The sequence below is a fragment of the Sardina pilchardus genome, unplaced genomic scaffold (genome assembly GCF_963854185.1).
Source record: "Sardina pilchardus unplaced genomic scaffold, fSarPil1.1 HAP1_SCAFFOLD_225, whole genome shotgun sequence".
Lineage (NCBI taxonomy): Eukaryota > Metazoa > Chordata > Actinopteri > Clupeiformes > Clupeidae > Sardina > Sardina pilchardus.
Genome location: NW_026910916.1, coordinates 8,265 through 24,300, shown reverse-complemented (window position 1 = coordinate 24,300; position 16,036 = coordinate 8,265). Strand labels below are relative to the sequence as shown.

General features: G+C 60.6%; 80 non-coding genes and 1 pseudogene across 80 annotated transcripts; all 81 read right to left on the bottom strand.

Annotated features, from left to right (window-relative positions):
* Positions 1–303: 303 nt before the first annotated feature.
* LOC134074677 (5S ribosomal RNA) lies at positions 304–422 on the bottom strand. Its single transcript, XR_009937879.1, has one exon. It is a non-coding gene; the product is annotated as a 5S ribosomal RNA (ribosomal RNA).
* Positions 423–495: 73 nt separating this feature from the next.
* On the bottom strand, positions 496–614 carry LOC134074676 (5S ribosomal RNA). Its single transcript, XR_009937878.1, has one exon. It is a non-coding gene; the product is annotated as a 5S ribosomal RNA (ribosomal RNA).
* A 73-nt stretch (positions 615–687) lies between these two features.
* On the bottom strand, positions 688–806 carry LOC134074739 (5S ribosomal RNA). Its single transcript, XR_009937936.1, has one exon. It is a non-coding gene; the product is annotated as a 5S ribosomal RNA (ribosomal RNA).
* Positions 807–879: 73 nt separating this feature from the next.
* Positions 880–998, bottom strand: LOC134074738 (5S ribosomal RNA). The gene has a single exon (XR_009937935.1). It is a non-coding gene; the product is annotated as a 5S ribosomal RNA (ribosomal RNA).
* A 73-nt stretch (positions 999–1,071) lies between these two features.
* LOC134074737 (5S ribosomal RNA) lies at positions 1,072–1,190 on the bottom strand. The gene has a single exon (XR_009937934.1). It is a non-coding gene; the product is annotated as a 5S ribosomal RNA (ribosomal RNA).
* A 73-nt stretch (positions 1,191–1,263) lies between these two features.
* On the bottom strand, positions 1,264–1,382 carry LOC134074735 (5S ribosomal RNA). Its single transcript, XR_009937933.1, has one exon. It is a non-coding gene; the product is annotated as a 5S ribosomal RNA (ribosomal RNA).
* Positions 1,383–1,455: 73 nt separating this feature from the next.
* On the bottom strand, positions 1,456–1,574 carry LOC134074734 (5S ribosomal RNA). The gene has a single exon (XR_009937932.1). It is a non-coding gene; the product is annotated as a 5S ribosomal RNA (ribosomal RNA).
* Positions 1,575–1,647: 73 nt separating this feature from the next.
* LOC134074733 (5S ribosomal RNA) lies at positions 1,648–1,766 on the bottom strand. The gene has a single exon (XR_009937931.1). It is a non-coding gene; the product is annotated as a 5S ribosomal RNA (ribosomal RNA).
* Positions 1,767–1,839: 73 nt separating this feature from the next.
* On the bottom strand, positions 1,840–1,958 carry LOC134074732 (5S ribosomal RNA). The gene has a single exon (XR_009937930.1). It is a non-coding gene; the product is annotated as a 5S ribosomal RNA (ribosomal RNA).
* Positions 1,959–2,031: 73 nt separating this feature from the next.
* Positions 2,032–2,150, bottom strand: LOC134074731 (5S ribosomal RNA). The gene has a single exon (XR_009937929.1). It is a non-coding gene; the product is annotated as a 5S ribosomal RNA (ribosomal RNA).
* Positions 2,151–2,223: 73 nt separating this feature from the next.
* On the bottom strand, positions 2,224–2,342 carry LOC134074730 (5S ribosomal RNA). Its single transcript, XR_009937928.1, has one exon. It is a non-coding gene; the product is annotated as a 5S ribosomal RNA (ribosomal RNA).
* A 73-nt stretch (positions 2,343–2,415) lies between these two features.
* LOC134074729 (5S ribosomal RNA) lies at positions 2,416–2,534 on the bottom strand. The gene has a single exon (XR_009937927.1). It is a non-coding gene; the product is annotated as a 5S ribosomal RNA (ribosomal RNA).
* Positions 2,535–2,607: 73 nt separating this feature from the next.
* On the bottom strand, positions 2,608–2,728 carry LOC134074761 (5S ribosomal RNA; annotated as a pseudogene).
* A 73-nt stretch (positions 2,729–2,801) lies between these two features.
* Positions 2,802–2,920, bottom strand: LOC134074727 (5S ribosomal RNA). The gene has a single exon (XR_009937925.1). It is a non-coding gene; the product is annotated as a 5S ribosomal RNA (ribosomal RNA).
* Positions 2,921–2,993: 73 nt separating this feature from the next.
* LOC134074726 (5S ribosomal RNA) lies at positions 2,994–3,112 on the bottom strand. Its single transcript, XR_009937924.1, has one exon. It is a non-coding gene; the product is annotated as a 5S ribosomal RNA (ribosomal RNA).
* A 73-nt stretch (positions 3,113–3,185) lies between these two features.
* Positions 3,186–3,304, bottom strand: LOC134074724 (5S ribosomal RNA). Its single transcript, XR_009937923.1, has one exon. It is a non-coding gene; the product is annotated as a 5S ribosomal RNA (ribosomal RNA).
* Positions 3,305–3,377: 73 nt separating this feature from the next.
* Positions 3,378–3,496, bottom strand: LOC134074723 (5S ribosomal RNA). Its single transcript, XR_009937922.1, has one exon. It is a non-coding gene; the product is annotated as a 5S ribosomal RNA (ribosomal RNA).
* Positions 3,497–3,569: 73 nt separating this feature from the next.
* LOC134074675 (5S ribosomal RNA) lies at positions 3,570–3,688 on the bottom strand. Its single transcript, XR_009937877.1, has one exon. It is a non-coding gene; the product is annotated as a 5S ribosomal RNA (ribosomal RNA).
* Positions 3,689–3,761: 73 nt separating this feature from the next.
* On the bottom strand, positions 3,762–3,880 carry LOC134074805 (5S ribosomal RNA). The gene has a single exon (XR_009937998.1). It is a non-coding gene; the product is annotated as a 5S ribosomal RNA (ribosomal RNA).
* A 73-nt stretch (positions 3,881–3,953) lies between these two features.
* On the bottom strand, positions 3,954–4,072 carry LOC134074804 (5S ribosomal RNA). Its single transcript, XR_009937997.1, has one exon. It is a non-coding gene; the product is annotated as a 5S ribosomal RNA (ribosomal RNA).
* Positions 4,073–4,145: 73 nt separating this feature from the next.
* Positions 4,146–4,264, bottom strand: LOC134074803 (5S ribosomal RNA). The gene has a single exon (XR_009937996.1). It is a non-coding gene; the product is annotated as a 5S ribosomal RNA (ribosomal RNA).
* Positions 4,265–4,337: 73 nt separating this feature from the next.
* Positions 4,338–4,456, bottom strand: LOC134074802 (5S ribosomal RNA). Its single transcript, XR_009937995.1, has one exon. It is a non-coding gene; the product is annotated as a 5S ribosomal RNA (ribosomal RNA).
* A 73-nt stretch (positions 4,457–4,529) lies between these two features.
* On the bottom strand, positions 4,530–4,648 carry LOC134074801 (5S ribosomal RNA). Its single transcript, XR_009937994.1, has one exon. It is a non-coding gene; the product is annotated as a 5S ribosomal RNA (ribosomal RNA).
* A 73-nt stretch (positions 4,649–4,721) lies between these two features.
* LOC134074722 (5S ribosomal RNA) lies at positions 4,722–4,840 on the bottom strand. Its single transcript, XR_009937921.1, has one exon. It is a non-coding gene; the product is annotated as a 5S ribosomal RNA (ribosomal RNA).
* A 73-nt stretch (positions 4,841–4,913) lies between these two features.
* LOC134074721 (5S ribosomal RNA) lies at positions 4,914–5,032 on the bottom strand. Its single transcript, XR_009937920.1, has one exon. It is a non-coding gene; the product is annotated as a 5S ribosomal RNA (ribosomal RNA).
* A 73-nt stretch (positions 5,033–5,105) lies between these two features.
* Positions 5,106–5,224, bottom strand: LOC134074720 (5S ribosomal RNA). Its single transcript, XR_009937919.1, has one exon. It is a non-coding gene; the product is annotated as a 5S ribosomal RNA (ribosomal RNA).
* A 73-nt stretch (positions 5,225–5,297) lies between these two features.
* LOC134074718 (5S ribosomal RNA) lies at positions 5,298–5,416 on the bottom strand. Its single transcript, XR_009937918.1, has one exon. It is a non-coding gene; the product is annotated as a 5S ribosomal RNA (ribosomal RNA).
* Positions 5,417–5,489: 73 nt separating this feature from the next.
* Positions 5,490–5,608, bottom strand: LOC134074717 (5S ribosomal RNA). Its single transcript, XR_009937917.1, has one exon. It is a non-coding gene; the product is annotated as a 5S ribosomal RNA (ribosomal RNA).
* Positions 5,609–5,681: 73 nt separating this feature from the next.
* Positions 5,682–5,800, bottom strand: LOC134074716 (5S ribosomal RNA). The gene has a single exon (XR_009937916.1). It is a non-coding gene; the product is annotated as a 5S ribosomal RNA (ribosomal RNA).
* Positions 5,801–5,873: 73 nt separating this feature from the next.
* On the bottom strand, positions 5,874–5,992 carry LOC134074714 (5S ribosomal RNA). Its single transcript, XR_009937914.1, has one exon. It is a non-coding gene; the product is annotated as a 5S ribosomal RNA (ribosomal RNA).
* Positions 5,993–6,065: 73 nt separating this feature from the next.
* LOC134074713 (5S ribosomal RNA) lies at positions 6,066–6,184 on the bottom strand. Its single transcript, XR_009937913.1, has one exon. It is a non-coding gene; the product is annotated as a 5S ribosomal RNA (ribosomal RNA).
* Positions 6,185–6,257: 73 nt separating this feature from the next.
* On the bottom strand, positions 6,258–6,376 carry LOC134074712 (5S ribosomal RNA). Its single transcript, XR_009937912.1, has one exon. It is a non-coding gene; the product is annotated as a 5S ribosomal RNA (ribosomal RNA).
* Positions 6,377–6,632: 256 nt separating this feature from the next.
* On the bottom strand, positions 6,633–6,751 carry LOC134074799 (5S ribosomal RNA). The gene has a single exon (XR_009937992.1). It is a non-coding gene; the product is annotated as a 5S ribosomal RNA (ribosomal RNA).
* Positions 6,752–6,824: 73 nt separating this feature from the next.
* LOC134074798 (5S ribosomal RNA) lies at positions 6,825–6,943 on the bottom strand. The gene has a single exon (XR_009937991.1). It is a non-coding gene; the product is annotated as a 5S ribosomal RNA (ribosomal RNA).
* Positions 6,944–7,016: 73 nt separating this feature from the next.
* On the bottom strand, positions 7,017–7,135 carry LOC134074797 (5S ribosomal RNA). The gene has a single exon (XR_009937990.1). It is a non-coding gene; the product is annotated as a 5S ribosomal RNA (ribosomal RNA).
* A 73-nt stretch (positions 7,136–7,208) lies between these two features.
* On the bottom strand, positions 7,209–7,327 carry LOC134074796 (5S ribosomal RNA). The gene has a single exon (XR_009937989.1). It is a non-coding gene; the product is annotated as a 5S ribosomal RNA (ribosomal RNA).
* Positions 7,328–7,400: 73 nt separating this feature from the next.
* On the bottom strand, positions 7,401–7,519 carry LOC134074795 (5S ribosomal RNA). Its single transcript, XR_009937988.1, has one exon. It is a non-coding gene; the product is annotated as a 5S ribosomal RNA (ribosomal RNA).
* A 73-nt stretch (positions 7,520–7,592) lies between these two features.
* LOC134074793 (5S ribosomal RNA) lies at positions 7,593–7,711 on the bottom strand. Its single transcript, XR_009937987.1, has one exon. It is a non-coding gene; the product is annotated as a 5S ribosomal RNA (ribosomal RNA).
* Positions 7,712–7,784: 73 nt separating this feature from the next.
* On the bottom strand, positions 7,785–7,903 carry LOC134074792 (5S ribosomal RNA). The gene has a single exon (XR_009937986.1). It is a non-coding gene; the product is annotated as a 5S ribosomal RNA (ribosomal RNA).
* Positions 7,904–7,976: 73 nt separating this feature from the next.
* Positions 7,977–8,095, bottom strand: LOC134074791 (5S ribosomal RNA). The gene has a single exon (XR_009937985.1). It is a non-coding gene; the product is annotated as a 5S ribosomal RNA (ribosomal RNA).
* A 73-nt stretch (positions 8,096–8,168) lies between these two features.
* On the bottom strand, positions 8,169–8,287 carry LOC134074790 (5S ribosomal RNA). Its single transcript, XR_009937984.1, has one exon. It is a non-coding gene; the product is annotated as a 5S ribosomal RNA (ribosomal RNA).
* Positions 8,288–8,360: 73 nt separating this feature from the next.
* LOC134074789 (5S ribosomal RNA) lies at positions 8,361–8,479 on the bottom strand. Its single transcript, XR_009937983.1, has one exon. It is a non-coding gene; the product is annotated as a 5S ribosomal RNA (ribosomal RNA).
* A 73-nt stretch (positions 8,480–8,552) lies between these two features.
* LOC134074787 (5S ribosomal RNA) lies at positions 8,553–8,671 on the bottom strand. The gene has a single exon (XR_009937981.1). It is a non-coding gene; the product is annotated as a 5S ribosomal RNA (ribosomal RNA).
* Positions 8,672–8,744: 73 nt separating this feature from the next.
* Positions 8,745–8,863, bottom strand: LOC134074786 (5S ribosomal RNA). Its single transcript, XR_009937980.1, has one exon. It is a non-coding gene; the product is annotated as a 5S ribosomal RNA (ribosomal RNA).
* Positions 8,864–8,936: 73 nt separating this feature from the next.
* Positions 8,937–9,055, bottom strand: LOC134074785 (5S ribosomal RNA). Its single transcript, XR_009937979.1, has one exon. It is a non-coding gene; the product is annotated as a 5S ribosomal RNA (ribosomal RNA).
* Positions 9,056–9,128: 73 nt separating this feature from the next.
* LOC134074784 (5S ribosomal RNA) lies at positions 9,129–9,247 on the bottom strand. Its single transcript, XR_009937978.1, has one exon. It is a non-coding gene; the product is annotated as a 5S ribosomal RNA (ribosomal RNA).
* A 73-nt stretch (positions 9,248–9,320) lies between these two features.
* LOC134074783 (5S ribosomal RNA) lies at positions 9,321–9,439 on the bottom strand. The gene has a single exon (XR_009937977.1). It is a non-coding gene; the product is annotated as a 5S ribosomal RNA (ribosomal RNA).
* A 73-nt stretch (positions 9,440–9,512) lies between these two features.
* LOC134074782 (5S ribosomal RNA) lies at positions 9,513–9,631 on the bottom strand. The gene has a single exon (XR_009937976.1). It is a non-coding gene; the product is annotated as a 5S ribosomal RNA (ribosomal RNA).
* A 73-nt stretch (positions 9,632–9,704) lies between these two features.
* Positions 9,705–9,823, bottom strand: LOC134074781 (5S ribosomal RNA). The gene has a single exon (XR_009937975.1). It is a non-coding gene; the product is annotated as a 5S ribosomal RNA (ribosomal RNA).
* Positions 9,824–9,896: 73 nt separating this feature from the next.
* LOC134074780 (5S ribosomal RNA) lies at positions 9,897–10,015 on the bottom strand. The gene has a single exon (XR_009937974.1). It is a non-coding gene; the product is annotated as a 5S ribosomal RNA (ribosomal RNA).
* A 73-nt stretch (positions 10,016–10,088) lies between these two features.
* On the bottom strand, positions 10,089–10,207 carry LOC134074779 (5S ribosomal RNA). The gene has a single exon (XR_009937973.1). It is a non-coding gene; the product is annotated as a 5S ribosomal RNA (ribosomal RNA).
* Positions 10,208–10,280: 73 nt separating this feature from the next.
* Positions 10,281–10,399, bottom strand: LOC134074778 (5S ribosomal RNA). Its single transcript, XR_009937972.1, has one exon. It is a non-coding gene; the product is annotated as a 5S ribosomal RNA (ribosomal RNA).
* A 73-nt stretch (positions 10,400–10,472) lies between these two features.
* LOC134074759 (5S ribosomal RNA) lies at positions 10,473–10,592 on the bottom strand. The gene has a single exon (XR_009937955.1). It is a non-coding gene; the product is annotated as a 5S ribosomal RNA (ribosomal RNA).
* Positions 10,593–10,665: 73 nt separating this feature from the next.
* On the bottom strand, positions 10,666–10,784 carry LOC134074776 (5S ribosomal RNA). The gene has a single exon (XR_009937969.1). It is a non-coding gene; the product is annotated as a 5S ribosomal RNA (ribosomal RNA).
* Positions 10,785–10,857: 73 nt separating this feature from the next.
* On the bottom strand, positions 10,858–10,976 carry LOC134074775 (5S ribosomal RNA). The gene has a single exon (XR_009937968.1). It is a non-coding gene; the product is annotated as a 5S ribosomal RNA (ribosomal RNA).
* Positions 10,977–11,049: 73 nt separating this feature from the next.
* On the bottom strand, positions 11,050–11,168 carry LOC134074774 (5S ribosomal RNA). Its single transcript, XR_009937967.1, has one exon. It is a non-coding gene; the product is annotated as a 5S ribosomal RNA (ribosomal RNA).
* Positions 11,169–11,241: 73 nt separating this feature from the next.
* LOC134074773 (5S ribosomal RNA) lies at positions 11,242–11,360 on the bottom strand. Its single transcript, XR_009937966.1, has one exon. It is a non-coding gene; the product is annotated as a 5S ribosomal RNA (ribosomal RNA).
* Positions 11,361–11,433: 73 nt separating this feature from the next.
* On the bottom strand, positions 11,434–11,552 carry LOC134074683 (5S ribosomal RNA). The gene has a single exon (XR_009937885.1). It is a non-coding gene; the product is annotated as a 5S ribosomal RNA (ribosomal RNA).
* Positions 11,553–11,625: 73 nt separating this feature from the next.
* On the bottom strand, positions 11,626–11,744 carry LOC134074772 (5S ribosomal RNA). The gene has a single exon (XR_009937965.1). It is a non-coding gene; the product is annotated as a 5S ribosomal RNA (ribosomal RNA).
* A 73-nt stretch (positions 11,745–11,817) lies between these two features.
* Positions 11,818–11,936, bottom strand: LOC134074750 (5S ribosomal RNA). Its single transcript, XR_009937947.1, has one exon. It is a non-coding gene; the product is annotated as a 5S ribosomal RNA (ribosomal RNA).
* A 73-nt stretch (positions 11,937–12,009) lies between these two features.
* On the bottom strand, positions 12,010–12,128 carry LOC134074711 (5S ribosomal RNA). Its single transcript, XR_009937911.1, has one exon. It is a non-coding gene; the product is annotated as a 5S ribosomal RNA (ribosomal RNA).
* Positions 12,129–12,201: 73 nt separating this feature from the next.
* On the bottom strand, positions 12,202–12,320 carry LOC134074710 (5S ribosomal RNA). Its single transcript, XR_009937910.1, has one exon. It is a non-coding gene; the product is annotated as a 5S ribosomal RNA (ribosomal RNA).
* Positions 12,321–12,393: 73 nt separating this feature from the next.
* On the bottom strand, positions 12,394–12,512 carry LOC134074709 (5S ribosomal RNA). Its single transcript, XR_009937909.1, has one exon. It is a non-coding gene; the product is annotated as a 5S ribosomal RNA (ribosomal RNA).
* Positions 12,513–12,585: 73 nt separating this feature from the next.
* LOC134074771 (5S ribosomal RNA) lies at positions 12,586–12,704 on the bottom strand. The gene has a single exon (XR_009937964.1). It is a non-coding gene; the product is annotated as a 5S ribosomal RNA (ribosomal RNA).
* Positions 12,705–12,777: 73 nt separating this feature from the next.
* LOC134074770 (5S ribosomal RNA) lies at positions 12,778–12,896 on the bottom strand. The gene has a single exon (XR_009937963.1). It is a non-coding gene; the product is annotated as a 5S ribosomal RNA (ribosomal RNA).
* Positions 12,897–12,969: 73 nt separating this feature from the next.
* On the bottom strand, positions 12,970–13,088 carry LOC134074757 (5S ribosomal RNA). The gene has a single exon (XR_009937953.1). It is a non-coding gene; the product is annotated as a 5S ribosomal RNA (ribosomal RNA).
* Positions 13,089–13,161: 73 nt separating this feature from the next.
* Positions 13,162–13,280, bottom strand: LOC134074682 (5S ribosomal RNA). The gene has a single exon (XR_009937884.1). It is a non-coding gene; the product is annotated as a 5S ribosomal RNA (ribosomal RNA).
* Positions 13,281–13,353: 73 nt separating this feature from the next.
* On the bottom strand, positions 13,354–13,472 carry LOC134074708 (5S ribosomal RNA). The gene has a single exon (XR_009937908.1). It is a non-coding gene; the product is annotated as a 5S ribosomal RNA (ribosomal RNA).
* A 73-nt stretch (positions 13,473–13,545) lies between these two features.
* LOC134074707 (5S ribosomal RNA) lies at positions 13,546–13,664 on the bottom strand. The gene has a single exon (XR_009937907.1). It is a non-coding gene; the product is annotated as a 5S ribosomal RNA (ribosomal RNA).
* Positions 13,665–13,737: 73 nt separating this feature from the next.
* LOC134074754 (5S ribosomal RNA) lies at positions 13,738–13,856 on the bottom strand. The gene has a single exon (XR_009937950.1). It is a non-coding gene; the product is annotated as a 5S ribosomal RNA (ribosomal RNA).
* A 73-nt stretch (positions 13,857–13,929) lies between these two features.
* LOC134074769 (5S ribosomal RNA) lies at positions 13,930–14,048 on the bottom strand. Its single transcript, XR_009937962.1, has one exon. It is a non-coding gene; the product is annotated as a 5S ribosomal RNA (ribosomal RNA).
* Positions 14,049–14,121: 73 nt separating this feature from the next.
* LOC134074749 (5S ribosomal RNA) lies at positions 14,122–14,240 on the bottom strand. Its single transcript, XR_009937946.1, has one exon. It is a non-coding gene; the product is annotated as a 5S ribosomal RNA (ribosomal RNA).
* A 73-nt stretch (positions 14,241–14,313) lies between these two features.
* LOC134074706 (5S ribosomal RNA) lies at positions 14,314–14,432 on the bottom strand. Its single transcript, XR_009937906.1, has one exon. It is a non-coding gene; the product is annotated as a 5S ribosomal RNA (ribosomal RNA).
* A 73-nt stretch (positions 14,433–14,505) lies between these two features.
* LOC134074705 (5S ribosomal RNA) lies at positions 14,506–14,624 on the bottom strand. The gene has a single exon (XR_009937905.1). It is a non-coding gene; the product is annotated as a 5S ribosomal RNA (ribosomal RNA).
* Positions 14,625–14,697: 73 nt separating this feature from the next.
* On the bottom strand, positions 14,698–14,816 carry LOC134074702 (5S ribosomal RNA). Its single transcript, XR_009937903.1, has one exon. It is a non-coding gene; the product is annotated as a 5S ribosomal RNA (ribosomal RNA).
* A 73-nt stretch (positions 14,817–14,889) lies between these two features.
* On the bottom strand, positions 14,890–15,008 carry LOC134074767 (5S ribosomal RNA). Its single transcript, XR_009937961.1, has one exon. It is a non-coding gene; the product is annotated as a 5S ribosomal RNA (ribosomal RNA).
* A 73-nt stretch (positions 15,009–15,081) lies between these two features.
* On the bottom strand, positions 15,082–15,200 carry LOC134074766 (5S ribosomal RNA). Its single transcript, XR_009937960.1, has one exon. It is a non-coding gene; the product is annotated as a 5S ribosomal RNA (ribosomal RNA).
* Positions 15,201–15,273: 73 nt separating this feature from the next.
* Positions 15,274–15,392, bottom strand: LOC134074764 (5S ribosomal RNA). The gene has a single exon (XR_009937958.1). It is a non-coding gene; the product is annotated as a 5S ribosomal RNA (ribosomal RNA).
* A 73-nt stretch (positions 15,393–15,465) lies between these two features.
* LOC134074746 (5S ribosomal RNA) lies at positions 15,466–15,584 on the bottom strand. The gene has a single exon (XR_009937943.1). It is a non-coding gene; the product is annotated as a 5S ribosomal RNA (ribosomal RNA).
* A 73-nt stretch (positions 15,585–15,657) lies between these two features.
* On the bottom strand, positions 15,658–15,776 carry LOC134074674 (5S ribosomal RNA). Its single transcript, XR_009937876.1, has one exon. It is a non-coding gene; the product is annotated as a 5S ribosomal RNA (ribosomal RNA).
* Positions 15,777–15,849: 73 nt separating this feature from the next.
* On the bottom strand, positions 15,850–15,968 carry LOC134074745 (5S ribosomal RNA). The gene has a single exon (XR_009937942.1). It is a non-coding gene; the product is annotated as a 5S ribosomal RNA (ribosomal RNA).
* Positions 15,969–16,036: the final 68 nt, after the last annotated feature.

Below are 16,036 nucleotides of genomic sequence, written 5' to 3'. Positions count from 1 at the left end.
GTAACCGGGCCCTGCGCTGCTTAGCTTCCGAGATCAGACGAGAGCGGGCGTGCTCAGCGCGGTATGGCCGTAAGCGATTAACTCCCCACTCGGACCCAGTCCTCAGCGCAGCTGGTGCGGCTGCAAGCAGGCTCAATCGACCACAGTGACGAGTATTAACCGGGCCCTGCGCTGCTTAGCTTCCGAGATCAGACGAGAGCGGGCGTGCTCAGCGCGGTATGGCCGTAAGCGATTAACTCCCCACTCGGACCCAGTCCTCAAGCGCAGCTGGTGCGGCTGCAAGCAGCTCAATCCAAAGCAAAACGCTTACGGCACCCGGTATTCCCAGGCGGTCTCCCATCCAAGTACTAACCGGGCCCTGCGCTGCTTAGCTTCCGAGATCAGACGAGAGCGGGCGTGCTCAGCGCGGTATGGCCGTAAGCGATTAACTCCCCACTCGGACCCAGTCCTCAAGCGCAGCTGGTGCGGCTGCAAGCAGCTCAATCCAAAGCAAAACGCTTACGGCACCCGGTATTCCCAGGCGGTCTCCCATCCAAGTACTAACCGGGCCCTGCGCTGCTTAGCTTCCGAGATCAGACGAGAGCGGGCGTGCTCAGCGCGGTATGGCCGTAAGCGATTAACTCCCCACTCGGACCCAGTCCTCAAGCGCAGCTGGTGCGGCTGCATGCAGCTCAATCCAAAGCAAAACGCTTACAGCACCCGGTATTCCCAGGCGGTCTCCCATCCAAGTACTAACCGGGCCCTGCGCTGCTTAGCTTCCGAGATCAGACGAGAGCGGGCGTGCTCAGCGCGGTATGGCCGTAAGCGATTAACTCCCCACTCGGACCCAGTCCTCAAGCGCAGCTGGTGCGGCTGCAAGCAGCTCAATCCAAAGCAAAACGCTTACAGCACCCGGTATTCCCAGGCGGTCTCCCATCCAAGTACTAACCGGGCCCTGCGCTGCTTAGCTTCCGAGATCAGACGAGAGCGGGCGTGCTCAGCGCGGTATGGCCGTAAGCGATTAACTCCCCACTCGGACCCAGTCCTCAAGCGCAGCTGGTGCGGCTGCAAGCAGCTCAATCCAAAGCAAAACGCTTACAGCACCCGGTATTCCCAGGCGGTCTCCCATCCAAGTACTAACCGGGCCCTGCGCTGCTTAGCTTCCGAGATCAGACGAGAGCGGGCGTGCTCAGCGCGGTATGGCCGTAAGCGATTAACTCCCCACTCGGACCCAGTCCTCAAGCGCAGCTGGTGCGGCTGCAAGCAGCTCAATCCAAAGCAAAACGCTTACAGCACCCGGTATTCCCAGGCGGTCTCCCATCCAAGTACTAACCGGGCCCTGCGCTGCTTAGCTTCCGAGATCAGACGAGAGCGGGCGTGCTCAGCGCGGTATGGCCGTAAGCGATTAACTCCCCACTCGGACCCAGTCCTCAAGCGCAGCTGGTGCGGCTGCAAGCAGCTCAATCCAAAGCAAAACGCTTACAGCACCCGGTATTCCCAGGCGGTCTCCCATCCAAGTACTAACCGGGCCCTGCGCTGCTTAGCTTCCGAGATCAGACGAGAGCGGGCGTGCTCAGCGCGGTATGGCCGTAAGCGATTAACTCCCCACTCGGACCCAGTCCTCAAGCGCAGCTGGTGCGGCTGCAAGCAGCTCAATCCAAAGCAAAACGCTTACAGCACCCGGTATTCCCAGGCGGTCTCCCATCCAAGTACTAACCGGGCCCTGCGCTGCTTAGCTTCCGAGATCAGACGAGAGCGGGCGTGCTCAGCGCGGTATGGCCGTAAGCGATTAACTCCCCACTCGGACCCAGTCCTCAAGCGCAGCTGGTGCGGCTGCAAGCAGCTCAATCCAAAGCAAAACGCTTACAGCACCCGGTATTCCCAGGCGGTCTCCCATCCAAGTACTAACCGGGCCCTGCGCTGCTTAGCTTCCGAGATCAGACGAGAGCGGGCGTGCTCAGCGCGGTATGGCCGTAAGCGATTAACTCCCCACTCGGACCCAGTCCTCAAGCGCAGCTGGTGCGGCTGCAAGCAGCTCAATCCAAAGCAAAACGCTTACAGCACCCGGTATTCCCAGGCGGTCTCCCATCCAAGTACTAACCGGGCCCTGCGCTGCTTAGCTTCCGAGATCAGACGAGAGCGGGCGTGCTCAGCGCGGTATGGCCGTAAGCGATTAACTCCCCACTCGGACCCAGTCCTCAAGCGCAGCTGGTGCGGCTGCAAGCAGCTCAATCCAAAGCAAAACGCTTACAGCACCCGGTATTCCCAGGCGGTCTCCCATCCAAGTACTAACCGGGCCCTGCGCTGCTTAGCTTCCGAGATCAGACGAGAGCGGGCGTGCTCAGCGCGGTATGGCCGTAAGCGATTAACTCCCCACTCGGACCCAGTCCTCAAGCGCAGCTGGTGCGGCTGCAAGCAGCTCAATCCAAAGCAAAACGCTTACAGCACCCGGTATTCCCAGGCGGTCTCCCATCCAAGTACTAACCGGGCCCTGCGCTGCTTAGCTTCCGAGATCAGACGAGAGCGGGCGTGCTCAGCGCGGTATGGCCGTAAGCGATTAACTCCCCACTCGGACCCAGTCCTCAAGCGCAGCTGGTGCGGCTGCAAGCAGCTCAATCCAAAGCAAAACGCTTACAGCACCCGGTAATTCCTAGGCGGTCTTCCCATCCAAGTACTAACCGGGCCCTGCGCTGCTTAGCTTCCGAGATCAGACGAGAGCGGGCGTGCTCAGCGCGGTATGGCCGTAAGCGATTAACTCCCCACTCGGACCCAGTCCTCAAGCGCAGCTGGTGCGGCTGCAAGCAGCTCAATCCAAAGCAAAACGCTTACAGCACCCGGTATTCCCAGGCGGTCTCCCATCCAAGTACTAACCGGGCCCTGCGCTGCTTAGCTTCCGAGATCAGACGAGAGCGGGCGTGCTCAGCGCGGTATGGCCGTAAGCGATTAACTCCCCACTCGGACCCAGTCCTCAAGCGCAGCTGGTGCGGCTGCAAGCAGCTCAATCCAAAGCAAAACGCTTACAGCACCCGGTATTCCCAGGCGGTCTCCCATCCAAGTACTAACCGGGCCCTGCGCTGCTTAGCTTCCGAGATCAGACGAGAGCGGGCGTGCTCAGCGCGGTATGGCCGTAAGCGATTAACTCCCCACTCGGACCCAGTCCTCAAGCGCAGCTGGTGCGGCTGCAAGCAGCTCAATCCAAAGCAAAACGCTTACAGCACCCGGTATTCCCAGGCGGTCTCCCATCCAAGTACTAACCGGGCCCTGCGCTGCTTAGCTTCCGAGATCAGACGAGAGCGGGCGTGCTCAGCGCGGTATGGCCGTAAGCGATTAACTCCCCACTCGGACCCAGTCCTCAAGCGCAGCTGGTGCGGCTGCAAGCAGCTCAATCCAAAGCAAAACGCTTACAGCACCCGGTATTCCCAGGCGGTCTCCCATCCAAGTACTAACCGGGCCCTGCGCTGCTTAGCTTCCGAGATCAGACGAGAGCGGGCGTGCTCAGCGCGGTATGGCCGTAAGCGATTAACTCCCCACTCGGACCCAGTCCTCAAGCGCAGCTGGTGCGGCTGCAAGCAGCTCAATCCAAAGCAAAACGCTTACGGCACCCGGTATTCCCAGGCGGTCTCCCATCCAAGTACTAACCGGGCCCTGCGCTGCTTAGCTTCCGAGATCAGACGAGAGCGGGCGTGCTCAGCGCGGTATGGCCGTAAGCGATTAACTCCCCACTCGGACCCAGTCCTCAAGCGCAGCTGGTGCGGCTGCAAGCAGCTCAATCCAAAGCAAAACGCTTACGGCACCCGGTATTCCCAGGCGGTCTCCCATCCAAGTACTAACCGGGCCCTGCGCTGCTTAGCTTCCGAGATCAGACGAGAGCGGGCGTGCTCAGCGCGGTATGGCCGTAAGCGATTAACTCCCCACTCGGACCCAGTCCTCAAGCGCAGCTGGTGCGGCTGCAAGCAGCTCAATCCAAAGCAAAACGCTTACGGCACCCGGTATTCCCAGGCGGTCTCCCATCCAAGTACTAACCGGGCCCTGCGCTGCTTAGCTTCCGAGATCAGACGAGAGCGGGCGTGCTCAGCGCGGTATGGCCGTAAGCGATTAACTCCCCACTCGGACCCAGTCCTCAAGCGCAGCTGGTGCGGCTGCAAGCAGCTCAATCCAAAGCAAAACGCTTACGGCACCCGGTATTCCCAGGCGGTCTCCCATCCAAGTACTAACCGGGCCCTGCGCTGCTTAGCTTCCGAGATCAGACGAGAGCGGGCGTGCTCAGCGCGGTATGGCCGTAAGCGATTAACTCCCCACTCGGACCCAGTCCTCAAGCGCAGCTGGTGCGGCTGCAAGCAGCTCAATCCAAAGCAAAACGCTTACGGCACCCGGTATTCCCAGGCGGTCTCCCATCCAAGTACTAACCGGGCCCTGCGCTGCTTAGCTTCCGAGATCAGACGAGAGCGGGCGTGCTCAGCGCGGTATGGCCGTAAGCGATTAACTCCCCACTCGGACCCAGTCCTCAAGCGCAGCTGGTGCGGCTGCAAGCAGCTCAATCCAAAGCAAAACGCTTACGGCACCCGGTATTCCCAGGCGGTCTCCCATCCAAGTACTAACCGGGCCCTGCGCTGCTTAGCTTCCGAGATCAGACGAGAGCGGGCGTGCTCAGCGCGGTATGGCCGTAAGCGATTAACTCCCCACTCGGACCCAGTCCTCAAGCGCAGCTGGTGCGGCTGCAAGCAGCTCAATCCAAAGCAAAACGCTTACAGCACCCGGTATTCCCAGGCGGTCTCCCATCCAAGTACTAACCGGGCCCTGCGCTGCTTAGCTTCCGAGATCAGACGAGAGCGGGCGTGCTCAGCGCGGTATGGCCGTAAGCGATTAACTCCCCACTCGGACCCAGTCCTCAAGCGCAGCTGGTGCGGCTGCAAGCAGCTCAATCCAAAGCAAAACGCTTACAGCACCCGGTATTCCCAGGCGGTCTCCCATCCAAGTACTAACCGGGCCCTGCGCTGCTTAGCTTCCGAGATCAGACGAGAGCGGGCGTGCTCAGCGCGGTATGGCCGTAAGCGATTAACTCCCCACTCGGACCCAGTCCTCAAGCGCAGCTGGTGCGGCTGCAAGCAGCTCAATCCAAAGCAAAACGCTTACAGCACCCGGTATTCCCAGGCGGTCTCCCATCCAAGTACTAACCGGGCCCTGCGCTGCTTAGCTTCCGAGATCAGACGAGAGCGGGCGTGCTCAGCGCGGTATGGCCGTAAGCGATTAACTCCCCACTCGGACCCAGTCCTCAAGCGCAGCTGGTGCGGCTGCAAGCAGCTCAATCCAAAGCAAAACGCTTACAGCACCCGGTATTCCCAGGCGGTCTCCCATCCAAGTACTAACCGGGCCCTGCGCTGCTTAGCTTCCGAGATCAGACGAGAGCGGGCGTGCTCAGCGCGGTATGGCCGTAAGCGATTAACTCCCCACTCGGACCCAGTCCTCAAGCGCAGCTGGTGCGGCTGCAAGCAGCTCAATCCAAAGCAAAACGCTTACAGCACCCGGTATTCCCAGGCGGTCTCCCATCCAAGTACTAACCGGGCCCTGCGCTGCTTAGCTTCCGAGATCAGACGAGAGCGGGCGTGCTCAGCGCGGTATGGCCGTAAGCGATTAACTCCCCACTCGGACCCAGTCCTCAAGCGCAGCTGGTGCGGCTGCAAGCAGCTCAATCCAAAGCAAAACGCTTACAGCACCCGGTATTCCCAGGCGGTCTCCCATCCAAGTACTAACCGGGCCCTGCGCTGCTTAGCTTCCGAGATCAGACGAGAGCGGGCGTGCTCAGCGCGGTATGGCCGTAAGCGATTAACTCCCCACTCGGACCCAGTCCTCAAGCGCAGCTGGTGCGGCTGCAAGCAGCTCAATCCAAAGCAAAACGCTTACAGCACCCGGTATTCCCAGGCGGTCTCCCATCCAAGTACTAACCGGGCCCTGCGCTGCTTAGCTTCCGAGATCAGACGAGAGCGGGCGTGCTCAGCGCGGTATGGCCGTAAGCGATTAACTCCCCACTCGGACCCAGTCCTCAAGCGCAGCTGGTGCGGCTGCAAGCAGCTCAATCCAAAGCAAAACGCTTACAGCACCCGGTATTCCCAGGCGGTCTCCCATCCAAGTACTAACCGGGCCCTGCGCTGCTTAGCTTCCGAGATCAGACGAGAGCGGGCGTGCTCAGCGCGGTATGGCCGTAAGCGATTAACTCCCCACTCGGACCCAGTCCTCAAGCGCAGCTGGTGCGGCTGCAAGCAGCTCAATCCAAAGCAAAACGCTTACAGCACCCGGTATTCCCAGGCGGTCTCCCATCCAAGTACTAACCGGGCCCTGCGCTGCTTAGCTTCCGAGATCAGACGAGAGCGGGCGTGCTCAGCGCGGTATGGCCGTAAGCGATTAACTCCCCACTCGGACCCAGTCCTCAAGCGCAGCTGGTGCGGCTGCAAGCAGCTCAATCCAAAGCAAAACGCTTACGGCACCCGGTATTCCCAGGCGGTCTCCCATCCAAGTACTCTGCGCTGCTTAGCTTCCGAGATCAGACGAGAGCGGGCGTGCTCAGCGCGGTATGGCCGTAAGCGATTAACTCCCCACTCGGACCCAGTCCTCAAGCGCAGCTGGTGCGGCTGCAAGCAGCTCAATCCAAAGCAAAACGCTTACGGCACCCGGTATTCCCAGGCGGTCTCCCATCCAAGTACTAACCGGGCCCTGCGCTGCTTAGCTTCCGAGATCAGACGAGAGCGGGCGTGCTCAGCGCGGTATGGCCGTAAGCGATTAACTCCCCACTCGGACCCAGTCCTCAAGCGCAGCTGGTGCGGCTGCAAGCAGCTCAATCCAAAGCAAAACGCTTACGGCACCCGGTATTCCCAGGCGGTCTCCCATCCAAGTACTAACCGGGCCCTGCGCTGCTTAGCTTCCGAGATCAGACGAGAGCGGGCGTGCTCAGCGCGGTATGGCCGTAAGCGATTAACTCCCCACTCGGACCCAGTCCTCAAGCGCAGCTGGTGCGGCTGCAAGCAGCTCAATCCAAAGCAAAACGCTTACGGCACCCGGTATTCCCAGGCGGTCTCCCATCCAAGTACTAACCGGGCCCTGCGCTGCTTAGCTTCCGAGATCAGACGAGAGCGGGCGTGCTCAGCGCGGTATGGCCGTAAGCGATTAACTCCCCACTCGGACCCAGTCCTCAAGCGCAGCTGGTGCGGCTGCAAGCAGCTCAATCCAAAGCAAAACGCTTACGGCACCCGGTATTCCCAGGCGGTCTCCCATCCAAGTACTAACCGGGCCCTGCGCTGCTTAGCTTCCGAGATCAGACGAGAGCGGGCGTGCTCAGCGCGGTATGGCCGTAAGCGATTAACTCCCCACTCGGACCCAGTCCTCAAGCGCAGCTGGTGCGGCTGCAAGCAGCTCAATCCAAAGCAAAACGCTTACGGCACCCGGTATTCCCAGGCGGTCTCCCATCCAAGTACTAACCGGGCCCTGCGCTGCTTAGCTTCCGAGATCAGACGAGAGCGGGCGTGCTCAGCGCGGTATGGCCGTAAGCGATTAACTCCCCACTCGGACCCAGTCCTCAAGCGCAGCTGGTGCGGCTGCAAGCAGCTCAATCCAAAGCAAAACGCTTACGGCACCCGGTATTCCCAGGCGGTCTCCCATCCAAGTACTAACCGGGCCCTGCGCTGCTTAGCTTCCGAGATCAGACGAGAGCGGGCGTGCTCAGCGCGGTATGGCCGTAAGCGATTAACTCCCCACTCGGACCCAGTCCTCAAGCGCAGCTGGTGCGGCTGCAAGCAGCTCAATCCAAAGCAAAACGCTTACGGCACCCGGTATTCCCAGGCGGTCTCCCATCCAAGTACTAACCGGGCCCTGCGCTGCTTAGCTTCCGAGATCAGACGAGAGCGGGCGTGCTCAGCGCGGTATGGCCGTAAGCGATTAACTCCCCACTCGGACCCAGTCCTCAAGCGCAGCTGGTGCGGCTGCAAGCAGCTCAATCCAAAGCAAAACGCTTACGGCACCCGGTATTCCCAGGCGGTCTCCCATCCAAGTACTAACCGGGCCCTGCGCTGCTTAGCTTCCGAGATCAGACGAGAGCGGGCGTGCTCAGCGCGGTATGGCCGTAAGCGATTAACTCCCCACTCGGACCCAGTCCTCAAGCGCAGCTGGTGCGGCTGCAAGCAGCTCAATCCAAAGCAAAACGCTTACGGCACCCGGTATTCCCAGGCGGTCTCCCATCCAAGTACTAACCGGGCCCTGCGCTGCTTAGCTTCCGAGATCAGACGAGAGCGGGCGTGCTCAGCGCGGTATGGCCGTAAGCGATTAACTCCCCACTCGGACCCAGTCCTCAAGCGCAGCTGGTGCGGCTGCAAGCAGCTCAATCCAAAGCAAAACGCTTACGGCACCCGGTATTCCCAGGCGGTCTCCCATCCAAGTACTAACCGGGCCCTGCGCTGCTTAGCTTCCGAGATCAGACGAGAGCGGGCGTGCTCAGCGCGGTATGGCCGTAAGCGATTAACTCCCCACTCGGACCCAGTCCTCAAGCGCAGCTGGTGCGGCTGCAAGCAGCTCAATCCAAAGCAAAACGCTTACGGCACCCGGTATTCCCAGGCGGTCTCCCATCCAAGTACTAACCGGGCCCTGCGCTGCTTAGCTTCCGAGATCAGACGAGAGCGGGCGTGCTCAGCGCGGTATGGCCGTAAGCGATTAACTCCCCACTCGGACCCAGTCCTCAAGCGCAGCTGGTGCGGCTGCAAGCAGCTCAATCCAAAGCAAAACGCTTACGGCACCCGGTATTCCCAGGCGGTCTCCCATCCAAGTACTAACCGGGCCCTGCGCTGCTTAGCTTCCGAGATCAGACGAGAGCGGGCGTGCTCAGCGCGGTATGGCCGTAAGCGATTAACTCCCCACTCGGACCCAGTCCTCAAGCGCAGCTGGTGCGGCTGCAAGCAGCTCAATCCAAAGCAAAACGCTTACGGCACCCGGTATTCCCAGGCGGTCTCCCATCCAAGTACTAACCGGGCCCTGCGCTGCTTAGCTTCCGAGATCAGACGAGAGCGGGCGTGCTCAGCGCGGTATGGCCGTAAGCGATTAACTCCCCACTCGGACCCAGTCCTCAAGCGCAGCTGGTGCGGCTGCAAGCAGCTCAATCCAAAGCAAAACGCTTACGGCACCCGGTATTCCCAGGCGGTCTCCCATCCAAGTACTAACCGGGCCCTGCGCTGCTTAGCTTCCGAGATCAGACGAGAGCGGGCGTGCTCAGCGCGGTATGGCCGTAAGCGATTAACTCCCCACTCGGACCCAGTCCTCAAGCGCAGCTGGTGCGGCTGCAAGCAGCTCAATCCAAAGCAAAACGCTTACGGCACCCGGTATTCCCAGGCGGTCTCCCATCCAAGTACTAACCGGGCCCTGCGCTGCTTAGCTTCCGAGATCAGACGAGAGCGGGCGTGCTCAGCGCGGTATGGCCGTAAGCGATTAACTCCCCACTCGGACCCAGTCCTCAAGCGCAGCTGGTGCGGCTGCAAGCAGCTCAATCCAAAGCAAAACGCTTACGGCACCCGGTATTCCCAGGCGGTCTCCCATCCAAGTACTAACCGGGCCCTGCGCTGCTTAGCTTCCGAGATCAGACGAGAGCGGGCGTGCTCAGCGCGGTATGGCCGTAAGCGATTAACTCCCCACTCGGACCCAGTCCTCAAGCGCAGCTGGTGCGGCTGCAAGCAGCTCAATCCAAAGCAAAACGCTTACGGCACCCGGTATTCCCAGGCGGTCTCCCATCCAAGTACTAACCGGGCCCTGCGCTGCTTAGCTTCCGAGATCAGACGAGAGCGGGCGTGCTCAGCGCGGTATGGCCGTAAGCGATTAACTCCCCACTCGGACCCAGTCCTCAAGCGCAGCTGGTGCGGCTGCAAGCAGCTCAATCCAAAGCAAAACGCTTACGGCACCCGGTATTCCCAGGCGGTCTCCCATCCAAGTACTAACCGGGCCCTGCGCTGCTTAGCTTCCGAGATCAGACGAGAGCGGGCGTGCTCAGCGCGGTATGGCCGTAAGCGATTAACTCCCCACTCGGACCCAGTCCTCAAGCGCAGCTGGTGCGGCTGCAAGCAGCTCAATCCAAAGCAAAACGCTTACGGCACCCGGTATTCCCAGGCGGTCTCCCATCCAAGTACTAACCGGGCCCTGCGCTGCTTAGCTTCCGAGATCAGACGAGAGCGGGCGTGCTCAGCGCGGTATGGCCGTAAGCGATTAACTCCCCACTCGGACCCAGTCCTCAAGCGCAGCTGGTGCGGCTGCAAGCAGCTCAATCCAAAGCAAAACGCTTACGGCACCCGGTATTCCCAGGCGGTCTCCCATCCAAGTACTAACCGGGCCCTGCGCTGCTTAGCTTCCGAGATCAGACGAGAGCGGGCGTGCTCAGCGCGGTATGGCCGTAAGCGATTAACTCCCCACTCGGACCCAGTCCTCAAGCGCAGCTGGTGCGGCTGCAAGCAGCTCAATCCAAAGCAAAACGCTTACGGCACCCGGTATTCCCAGGCGGTCTCCCATCCAAGTACTAACCGGGCCCTGCGCTGCTTAGCTTCCGAGATCAGACGAGAGCGGGCGTGCTCAGCGCGGTATGGGCCGTAAGCGATTAACTCCCCACTCGGACCCAGTCCTCAAGCGCAGCTGGTGCGGCTGCAAGCAGCTCAATCCAAAGCAAAACGCTTACGGCACCCGGTATTCCCAGGCGGTCTCCCATCCAAGTACTAACCGGGCCCTGCGCTGCTTAGCTTCCGAGATCAGACGAGAGCGGGCGTGCTCAGCGCGGTATGGCCGTAAGCGATTAACTCCCCACTCGGACCCAGTCCTCAAGCGCAGCTGGTGCGGCTGCAAGCAGCTCAATCCAAAGCAAAACGCTTACGGCACCCGGTATTCCCAGGCGGTCTCCCATCCAAGTACTAACCGGGCCCTGCGCTGCTTAGCTTCCGAGATCAGACGAGAGCGGGCGTGCTCAGCGCGGTATGGCCGTAAGCGATTAACTCCCCACTCGGACCCAGTCCTCAAGCGCAGCTGGTGCGGCTGCAAGCAGCTCAATCCAAAGCAAAACGCTTACGGCACCCGGTATTCCCAGGCGGTCTCCCATCCAAGTACTAACCGGGCCCTGCGCTGCTTAGCTTCCGAGATCAGACGAGAGCGGGCGTGCTCAGCGCGGTATGGCCGTAAGCGATTAACTCCCCACTCGGACCCAGTCCTCAAGCGCAGCTGGTGCGGCTGCAAGCAGCTCAATCCAAAGCAAAACGCTTACGGCACCCGGTATTCCCAGGCGGTCTCCCATCCAAGTACTAACCGGGCCCTGCGCTGCTTAGCTTCCGAGATCAGACGAGAGCGGGCGTGCTCAGCGCGGTATGGCCGTAAGCGATTAACTCCCCACTCGGACCCAGTCCTCAAGCGCAGCTGGTGCGGCTGCAAGCAGCTCAATCCAAAGCAAAACGCTTACAGCACCCGGTATTCCCAGGAGGTCTCCCATCCAAGTACTAACCGGGCCCTGCGCTGCTTAGCTTCCGAGATCAGACGAGAGCGGGCGTGCTCAGCGCGGTATGGCCGTAAGCGATTAACTCCCCACTCGGACCCAGTCCTCAAGCGCAGCTGGTGCGGCTGCAAGCAGCTCAATCCAAAGCAAAACGCTTACGGCACCCGGTATTCCCAGGCGGTCTCCCATCCAAGTACTAACCGGGCCCTGCGCTGCTTAGCTTCCGAGATCAGACGAGAGCGGGCGTGCTCAGCGCGGTATGGCCGTAAGCGATTAACTCCCCACTCGGACCCAGTCCTCAAGCGCAGCTGGTGCGGCTGCAAGCAGCTCAATCCAAAGCAAAACGCTTACGGCACCCGGTATTCCCAGGCGGTCTCCCATCCAAGTACAAACCGGGCCCTGCGCTGCTTAGCTTCCGAGATCAGACGAGAGCGGGCGTGCTCAACGCGGTATGGCCGTAAGCGATTAACTCCCAACTCGGACCCAGTCCTCAAGCGCAGCTGGTGCGGCTGCAAGCAGCTCAATCCAAAGCAAAACGCTTACAGCACCCGGTATTCCCAGGCGGTCTCCCATCCAAGTACTAACCGGGCCCTGCGCTGCTTAGCTTCCGAGATCAGACGAGAGCGGGCGTGCTCAGCGCGGTATGGCCGTAAGCGATTAACTCCCCACTCGGACCCAGTCCTCAAGCGCAGCTGGTGCGGCTGCAAGCAGCTCAATCCAAAGCAAAACGCTTACAGCACCCGGTATTCCCAGGCGGTCTCCCATCCAAGTACTAACCGGGCCCTGCGCTGCTTAGCTTCCGAGATCAGACGAGAGCGGGCGTGCTCAGCGCGGTATGGCCGTAAGCGATTAACTCCCCACTCGGACCCAGTCCTCAAGCGCAGCTGGTGCAGCTGCAAGCAGCTCAATCCAAAGCAAAACGCTTACAGCACCCGGTATTCCCAGGCGGTCTCCCATCCAAGTACTAACCGGGCCCTGCGCTGCTTAGCTTCCGAGATCAGACGAGAGCGGGCGTGCTCAGCGCGGTATGGCCGTAAGCGATTAACTCCCCACTCGGACCCAGTCCTCAAGCGCAGCTGGTGCGGCTGCAAGCAGCTCAATCCAAAGCAAAACGCTTACGGCACCCGGTATTCCCAGGCGGTCTCCCATCCAAGTACTAACCGGGCCCTGCGCTGCTTAGCTTCCGAGATCAGACGAGAGCGGGCGTGCTCAGCGCGGTATGGCCGTAAGCGATTAACTCCCCACTCGGACCCAGTCCTCAAGCGCAGCTGGTGCGGCTGCAAGCAGCTCAATCCAAAGCAAAACGCTTACGGCACCCGGTATTCCCAGGCGGTCTCCCATCCAAGTACTAACCGGGCCCTGCGCTGCTTAGCTTCCGAGATCAGACGAGAGCGGGCGTGCTCAGCGCGGTATGGCCGTAAGCGATTAACTCCCCACTCGGACCCAGTCCTCAAGCGCAGCTGGTGCGGCTGCAAGCAGCTCAATCCAAAGCAAAACGCTTACGGCACCCGGTATTCCCAGGCGGTCTCCCATCCAAGTACTAACCGGGCCCTGCGCTGCTTAGCTTCCGAGATCAGACGAGAGCGGGCGTGCTCAGCGCGGTATGGCCTTAAGCGATTAACCCCCCACTCGGACCCAGTCCTCAAGCGCAGCTGGTGCGGCTGCAAGCAGCTCAATCCAAAGCAAAACGCTTACAGCACCCGGTATTCCCAGGAGGTCTCCCATCCAAGTACTAACCGGGCCCTGCGCTGCTTAGCTTCCGAGATCAGACGAGAGCGGGCGTGCTCAGCGCGGTATGGCCGTAAGCGATTAACTCCCCACTCGGACCCAGTCCTCAAGCGCAGCTGGTGCGGCTGCAAGCAGCTCAATCCAAAGCAAAACGCTTACAGCACCCGGTATTCCCAGGCGGTCTCCCATCCAAGTACTAACCGGGCCCTGCGCTGCTTAGCTTCCGAGATCAGACGAGAGCGGGCGTGCTCAGCGCGGTATGGCCGTAAGCGATTAACTCCCCACTCGGACCCAGTCCTCAAGCGCAGCTGGTGCGGCTGCAAGCAGCTCAATCCAAAGCAAAACGCTTACAGCACCCGGTATTCCCAGGCGGTCTCCCATCCAAGTACTAACCGGGCCCTGCGCTGCTTAGCTTCCGAGATCAGACGAGAGCGGGCGTGCTCAGCGCGGTATGGCCGTAAGCGATTAACTCCCCACTCGGACCCAGTCCTCAAGCGCAGCTGGTGCGGCTGCAAGCAGCTCAATCCAAAGCAAAACGCTTACAGCACCCGGTATTCCCAGGCGGTCTCCCATCCAAGTACTAACCGGGCCCTGTGCTGCTTAGCTTCCGAGATCAGACGAGAGCGGGCGTGCTCAGCGCGGTATGGCCGTAAGCGATTAACTCCCCACTCGGACCCAGTCCTCAAGCGCAGCTGGTGCGGCTGCAAGCAGCTCAATCCAAAGCAAAACGCTTACGGCACCCGGTATTCCCAGGCGGTCTCCCATCCAAGTACTAACCGGGCCCTGCGCTGCTTAGCTTCCGAGATCAGACGAGAGCGGGCGTGCTCAGCGCGGTATGGCCGTAAGCGATTAACTCCCCACTCGGACCCAGTCCTCAAGCGCAGCTGGTGCGGCTGCAAGCAGCTCAATCCAAAGCAAAACGCTTACGGCACCCGGTATTCCCAGGCGGTCTCCCATCCAAGTACAAACCGGGCCCTGCGCTGCTTAGCTTCCGAGATCAGACGAGAGCGGGCGTGCTCAACGCGGTATGGCCGTAAGCGATTAACTCCCAACTCGGACCCAGTCCTCAAGCGCAGCTGGTGCGGCTGCAAGCAGCTCAATCCAAAGCAAAACGCTTACAGCACCCGGTATTCCCAGGCGGTCTCCCATCCAAGTACTAACCGGGCCCTGCGCTGCTTAGCTTCCGAGATCAGACGAGAGCGGGCGTGCTCAGCGCGGTATGGCCGTAAGCGATTAACTCCCCACTCGGACCCAGTCCTCAAGCGCAGCTGGTGCGGCTGCAAGCAGCTCAATCCAAAGCAAAACGCTTACAGCACCCGGTATTCCCAGGCGGTCTCCCATCCAAGTACTAACCGGGCCCTGCGCTGCTTAGCTTCCGAGATCAGACGAGAGCGGGCGTGCTCAGCGCGGTATGGCCGTAAGCGATTAACTCCCCACTCGGACCCAGTCCTCAAGCGCAGCTGGTGCAGCTGCAAGCAGCTCAATCCAAAGCAAAACGCTTACAGCACCCGGTATTCCCAGGCGGTCTCCCATCCAAGTACTAACCGGGCCCTGCGCTGCTTAGCTTCCGAGATCAGACGAGAGCGGGCGTGCTCAGCGCGGTATGGCCGTAAGCGATTAACTCCCCACTCGGACCCAGTCCTCAAGCGCAGCTGGTGCGGCTGCAAGCAGCTCAATCCAAAGCAAAACGCTTACGGCACCCGGTATTCCCAGGCGGTCTCCCATCCAAGTACTAACCGGGCCCTGCGCTGCTTAGCTTCCGAGATCAGACGAGAGCGGGCGTGCTCAGCGCGGTATGGCCGTAAGCGATTAACTCCCCACTCGGACCCAGTCCTCAAGCGCAGCTGGTGCGGCTGCAAGCAGCTCAATCCAAAGCAAAACGCTTACGGCACCCGGTATTCCCAGGCGGTCTCCCATCCAAGTACTAACCGGGCCCTGCGCTGCTTAGCTTCCGAGATCAGACGAGAGCGGGCGTGCTCAGCGCGGTATGGCCGTAAGCGATTAACTCCCCACTCGGACCCAGTCCTCAAGCGCAGCTGGTGCGGCTGCAAGCAGCTCAATCCAAAGCAAAACGCTTACGGCACCCGGTATTCCCAGGCGGTCTCCCATCCAAGTACTAACCGGGCCCTGCGCTGCTTAGCTTCCGAGATCAGACGAGAGCGGGCGTGCTCAGCGCGGTATGGCCGTAAGCGATTAACTCCCCACTCGGACCCAGTCCTCAAGCGCAGCTGGTGCGGCTGCAAGCAGCTCAATCCAAAGCAAAACGCTTACGGCACCCGGTATTCCCAGGCGGTCTACCATCCAAGTACTAACCGGGCCCTGCGCTGCTTAGCTTCCGAGATCAGACGAGAGCGGGCGTGCTCAGCGCGGTATGGCCGTAAGCGATTAACTCCCAACTCGGACCCAGTCCTCAAGCGCAGCTGGTGCGGCTGCAAGCAGCTCAATCCAAAGCAAAAAGCTTACAGCACCCGGTATTCCCAGGCGGTCTCCCATCCAAGTACTAACCGGGCCCTGCGCTGCTTAGCTTCCGAGATCAGACGAGAGCGGGCGTGCTCAGCGCGGTATGGCCGTAAGCGATTAACTCCCCACTCGGACCCAGTCCTCAAGCGCAGCTGGTGCGGCTGCAAGCAGCTCAATCCAAAGCAAAACGCTTACGGCACCCGGTATTCCCAGGCGGTCTCCCATCCAAGTACTAACCGGGCCCTGCGCTGCTTAGCTTCCGAGATCAGACGAGAGCAGGCGTGCTCAGCGCGGTATGGCCGTAAGCGATTAACTCCCCACTCGGACCCAGTCCTCAAGCGCAGCTGGTGCGGCTGCAAGCAGCTCAATCCAAAG